The sequence below is a fragment of the Brassica oleracea genome, chromosome C9 (genome assembly GCF_000695525.1).
Source record: "Brassica oleracea var. oleracea cultivar TO1000 chromosome C9, BOL, whole genome shotgun sequence".
Classification (NCBI taxonomy): Eukaryota; Viridiplantae; Streptophyta; class Magnoliopsida; order Brassicales; family Brassicaceae; genus Brassica; species Brassica oleracea.
Genome location: NC_027756.1, coordinates 34,466,418 through 34,472,845, shown reverse-complemented (window position 1 = coordinate 34,472,845; position 6,428 = coordinate 34,466,418). Strand labels below are relative to the sequence as shown.

At 36.1% G+C, this 6,428-nt stretch overlaps 1 long non-coding RNA gene across 1 annotated transcript; it reads left to right on the top strand.

Moving 5' to 3' along the window:
• The first annotated feature begins 533 nt into the window (after window positions 1–533).
• LOC106315827 lies at window positions 534–1,598 on the top strand. Its single transcript, XR_001264659.1, has 4 exons — window positions 534–1,075; window positions 1,198–1,254; window positions 1,349–1,431; window positions 1,524–1,598. It is a non-coding gene; the product is annotated as an uncharacterized LOC106315827 (long non-coding RNA).
• Window positions 1,599–6,428: the final 4,830 nt, after the last annotated feature.

Sequence of the window (6,428 nt, the reverse complement as noted above, 5' to 3'; positions counted from 1 at the left end):
TTTGAGTGTAAACTAAATGATATATATGTATAGTAGCTTAGGGGTTTATACATTACACATCAAACCCTAACATTACACTTCAAACCGTAAACTCTACATCCAAATCTTAATACAAACTATCATATTATTATTTTCAAACAATAATCTCAAATCTTATCATAACTCTAAATATCATATGTTTAAATTCATAAACTAAACTTCAAATCTAATATTCTCTTCTTAGATCTTAAATCTTTAAACTAGCTTTACACTCAAATTTATACCCAATTTCAAAAATTTAAAACTTAAAATTTGAATTATAAACTACAAAATATAAATTTTGAATAAAACATTAATTTAAAAAATGGAAATACAAAAAAAATCATCAAATAATGAAATACAAGACACAAAAAAATAAAAAAGAAAGACAAAGCTCTCTTGCCCAATTAGATCTATATACACGGATCATCTTCTAAGCCGTTGGATTATAATAAATCAAAGGCTGAGATTTAATCTTTTTTTTTCTCCTCACAGGCTCCCTCTCTCTCTCCAGACAGATTCATTCTTCTTCTTTTTTTCTTTTTTTGTTTCTTCTTTTCATCTTCTCTGCTCTCATCTTTCCCACCGATTTTGAAGCCTCGATTTCGTGTCCACGGCCCTGTTATCTTCCTCAAGCCTCGATTTTATCTCTACCGATGACGCCGAGATCTAGTTCCGCCAATACACAAAGCTGTTCAACTTCCCTCTCATAGTTTCATTTTTGGATTTGTCTCTAAGTTCTTCGCAAAGGCAAGACTTGGATTTGCCTCAAAACTGACTCGATTGATGTTTCTCTTTTGCTGAACTTCTCGATCTCAACAGCCTGATGAAAAACCTGGTTATAAAGTTGGTTCATTTGTCTTATACTTTCGTTGAAATGAGACAAGACCTGACTGGTTTTCTTAAGGAGAAGAAAATGGAGATGTATCGGAGAAGTCTGGTTTCAAGCTCGCCGCCAGCATGATGAAGATCAGGTTATTAATCGGACTCGGATTAGGCATCTCTGCTCTCTTTCTTGTTGGCCTCTTCTTTCTTCCTCGGTCTTTGGATTCTCATGGTGAGCTAAGTGTTGATTCCACTGTCATTACTGCTTTCTCAAGTGCAGGTGATCTAAATAATTTCTCCAGTGTTGAATTTTAATAAGCAATCTTTGTTTTTCTTTTGTGTGTGTGTGTTCAGGACATTTGACAGAAGCCGAGGAGCCAGAAGATATCTTTCAGGTCGATAAAGGCAAAGGTACTAATGAATCTGACATGAGTTGTGTTCCATTGTTTTGAATTTTGAGTTGTCGTATGAATGGCTTATGTTTCTTATTTTTCTGTGGTGGTAGCTTCATGGAGAGCTAGAGGCTAAGTCCCTTGGTGCTCCTGGAACCTGTGTTGCTGAATTGGTGTTTAACACTTCCTTGACAGGGTGAGATTTTTTAGGTTGAATCCATGCTTACTGCATTTTTTTGACCTGAGTTTGATATTGGCCTGAGAAGATTTGTGCTTTTTGACCTGCAGTTAGAGGCGTGGATCTTAGATGGAGTTGGAGTCGAGCAAGATGGAAGAGAGGAGATGGAGTTGGTTCAGAAGCTAGAAAAGAGAGATAGATGAGAAGGTTGATGGTGGTGGAAGAGCAGAAATATTAGGGATGATTGTGAAGGATTATTAATGGTAGATTGATACTATGTTTGTTAGGTTTTGATGGTTTAGGTAAACAAGGATATGTTTTATGGTTTTGTAAACAGTTTTTTTTTAGTTTTTATAATATGATTAATTATTTAATTACAAATATTCGAAAGAAATATTATATTTAAAAAAATCAATTCGTAATTATTATTAATAAATTTTCAAATAAATAAAAAACTAATAAATAACACGAAAAATTTGCTATCTTTACTATTGGAAAAATCAAATAAATGAGTTTTAATAACATTTGTATCACATTATTATAAATATTAACAATTGCATACAAACTAACGCTATCGTTGTATAGTTAACTATAGCATACAAAAAAACCGCTATTAAAAGTGTCGGACCTATTATAACGGGCGTTGTCAGAACGGACAAGGAAGCGCTATTATACAGGATTCATAGCGTTTTTCGTCTGCTATTACTACCCTTATTTCCTGTAGTGTTTAGGCGGTAAATTTTTAGTTTCAAATACTATCTTAATTAGATTGAGTTATTTTAGGTTGGTCCGCATCTTAAATGATTTAATTATATTTAGTCGCAACATTTTTAATAGGTCAAAATTTAAAACATGCCAAGATAAATTTTAAATAAGACACTAAATTAATAGATTAGAATATATATATATAAGATAGTCCCTGTAATTGTTGTTGGAATATTTGGGAATGCCATTGGTACATTTTCAGGGATTGTATTTGAAGTAAAAGTTCTCAAACTCATTTGATGTTCAATTCCTATGCATGTAATGAATAAGTTCTGCTACCTATACTAGTGGAATCCTCACAAGACTTATCTCATTATTATTTTTTTGTCCTCGCTGGCATAATTTTCGCCTTTATTGAAAAACAAATCAAAATAAAGATTCAAATAGCAATTAAAAAAAAAGAAAAAAAGATATTTAGAAAGAAGATTTTTAAAGGAAGAGAAAGTTACAAACCCCAAAATCTCGAAGATAAAAAGAAAAATGAAGAAAAAATCTCTTCTTCAGAAAACCAAAAACATCGTTTGACTCATAAATAAAAGCAACAAACATTGTCATGACATTATTTCTCCTCTTATTAGACAAATGTTTTTTAAATGAAATGCTAATCAAACAACACAAAACAAAACAAAACAAACATAAAGAGAGAGGTTCTATTAAAAAACCTAAAAGATTCTCTTATGTTATTTTGTTCTCATCACCCTCTTTGTTCTCGTTGCCGTTGTTTTTTTTTTTTAACAACAAAAGGCTAAGAACCTAAAAAGATCCCTGATCCGAGAGCCACTTCGGGGGAACTGAATCAACATAAACCATAGCAGATAGAGAAGTTCTAGCACCTCGTGCCAGCTTGTCCGCCAGAGTATTTTGTGCCCTTGGAATATGTCGGATAGTGAAGTTGAGAAAGAATTCCTTACATCACAGAAACCCATCTATATGTGTAGTGAACGCTGGCCATTCTGTCGGTGTGGACACCATCTTCACCAATTGAGAGCAGTCCGTTGCAAACACCACCTCTGAGATTTGTAGGGTCTTCATGCACTCCATCGCCCATATCAAAGCTTCACATTCAGCATGTAAAGGTGATAGACTCCTGCGAATAGACATTGCACCCATCATAGTATCACTGGATCCATCTTCTCTGTAGACCCATCCTTGACCCGTGTAAGGATCTTGTTCCTTCCATGCACCATCAATGTAACACTTGTCGACACCATGGGGAAAATAGTTCTCTGCAATATGTAGAGATCCACGATTCATAGACTCATTTGTCTGAGATTCATATTCAAATCTAGTTCCTTGGGTAACCGCCAAAAAAGATAGTCCATATTTGTAAAAAGAGACGGGGTGGGGAATTCCCCTGGGCATGAGAGAATATTGGATAAAACCCAAGATTGTAGTGCTAATGGACACTCAAACAGCACATGATTAATAGATTCTTCCGCATCACCACATATTTGACATTGCATATCACATTTTATCCCTCTTGAATGAAGATTTTTTGTTACCGGTAGACTACCAGAGAGTATTTGCCAAACAAATGTCTCAATTTTGGTGAACATTGAAGTTTCCAAGAATAAGCCATGAGTGGTTTGGTATCTGGTCCCAAAACTCTATCCTGAGTTTCCCTATCCGGAAATAATTTATCCGTTCTATAACCTGATTTAATCGTATGTCTACCATGATCCGTAAAATGCCAGCCATATGAATCTCCGTATAATATCCACATCATCCTGATGAATATAAACTTTGAGCAAATTCAAGTTCCAAGAAAAATCGACAGGGTTAATTAAATCTTCCACCTTAAGTAGTGGATTCAAATATTTATTCGGGCATTTTGGAATTGCTGACTTTGGGCGAGGAGCAGGGATCCAAGGATCATTCTAGACTGAAATGCTTGAACCAGTTCCCACTCTTTTGATTAGCCCTTTATTAACCAGAGGTCTAGCTGGCGTAATACTTCTCCAACCATATGAAGGAGAATATTATCTGATTAGGTCCAAAGGATCAGCTTTCCTATAGTATCTTCCTTTAAAAATTCTTGCGAAAAGAGAATCAGGTTTATCTATTAACCTCCATAGCTGTTTTGCTAATAACGCCGTTTTAAAATTTTGAATATCTCTAAAACCAATACCACCGTCCACTTTATCTTTGCACATTTTGTCCATGAAAACCAATGCATACCTTTTGTATTACCGGTACCACCCCACCAAAACTGGGCAAACGTATTGTTTAGTTTTTTCGTAACCGTTTTTGGTAACCGAAAGCAGGACATAACATGAGTTGGCATAGGTGATGCCACTGCTTTAATTAAAACTTCCTTTCCGCCTTTCGTAACGAATCGAATAGTCCAATTATTACCTTTATTATTAACTCTTTCATTAAGAAAACCAAAAACCTGTGTTTTAGATCCCCCAAGACTCTCAGGTATTCCCAAATATGTTTACATTCCACCAATTGTATTAATTCCCAAAACCTGTTGTACCTCCAAACGGACTGCGTTTGGGACTTTATGTCACACTGTAGGGAAGACTTCAGAAAATTAATCTGCTGCCCCGACGCTCTTTCATAGTCTTTCAGAATCTGTAGAATAACCTCACATTCTTGCCTATTGGCTTTGCTAAAGAAAAGACTATCATCCGCAAATAATAAATGTGAAATTGCCGGACTACCACGCACAATTTTGAGCCCCGTTAGTAACTTTTCCTCTTCCTTTTTCCTTATATCCGCTATTAGTGCCTCAGTACACAAAATAAACAAATAAGGTGATAATGGATCATCTTGACGAAGTCCTCGGTTTGGTACAATATGTCCTTTTGGTTGACCATTGATCAAAACTTTATATTGTACCGACGTAATGCAAGACATAATCCGAGATACCCACCTCTGTGTAAACCCCAGCTTTAGCAGCATTGCCTCAATAAAAGGCCATTCAACTCTATCATATGCCTTGCTCATATCTGTCTTTATAGCCAAAAATTTCTCCTTACATGAATTATTCGTTCTTAATCCATGAAACATCTCCTGGGCAATTAATATATTATCTGAAATTAGTTTCCCAGAAACAAAAGCTGATTGTGTTTCTGAAACCAGTTGTGGCAATAGACTTTTCAGTCGTTGGCAAAGCACCTTCGAAATAATCTTATATCCTACATTACATAGACTTACAGGCCGTAATTCCGTCATTTTACTCGGTCGCACCGTTTTTGGAATGAGGCAAATATTAGTCATATTTACCCTCTCATCCAAATATCCAGTCCTAAAAAACTCGTTAACCATACTTGTGACATCTGATTTAATAATCGACCAGGATTGTTGGAAAAATAAAGCCGTCATTCCATCTGGTCCTGGAGCCTTTTCTGGATGCATCATGAATAAAGCTGATCTTACTTCTTCCTCTGATGCCCAAGAAGTTAGAGGCCTATTTTGATCCTCTGTAATCAGTGTGGGTACCTCTTTTAAGAATTCCTCATAGCCCGATGGTGATGTCGTCGCAAACAGATCATTGAAATAATCTATCGCAACACCTTCTACCCCAGATTCCGATGTGACCCAATTACCGTCACTATTATGCAGACCCATAATTTTATTTTGTATTCGTCTCTGCTTAGTCAGAGCGTGGTAAAATTTTGTATTTCGATCCCCTTTTGCATGCCAAGGCGTTATACTTTTTTGTTCCCAGTATAATTATTCATCCCTATAAGCTTCTTTTAATTTCCTGGAAACCTCTAGCACCTCCTCATATGTCTTAGTATTATCACACTGGATTTCCTCCAAAGCCTTCTGAAGAGAATTAATCTTTTCCTTCCCATATGGAGGGTTATTCTTCCTCCAAACCGAAATTTCACGTCTACAGTTGATAATTTTATCTACAATACCCGAATTATGTCTTGGCCTTTCTGTAGACCAACCTTTCGAGATGGAATCCATAAGACCATCCATTCCAACCCATCGCTTATCAAACCGAAATTGCCTTCTTGTCCTTACTAGTTTCTCATCTAGACTCGCCACAATAGGCCTATGATCCGAACCTACCATTCCCAAATACTCCACGAAAGAGGACGGGAATAGTGTGTGCCATTCCACATTCCCTAAAGCCTGATCTAATCTACATCGTACCGTTTGTTTGTTTCTTGTCCCGCTCCATGACATAGTATTCCCCAAAGACGGAAATTCCAAAAGACCACAATTATCAATCATATTATTAAAATGTACAAAGGTGGACACATGTCTTAACACCCCCCCCCCCCCCTTCT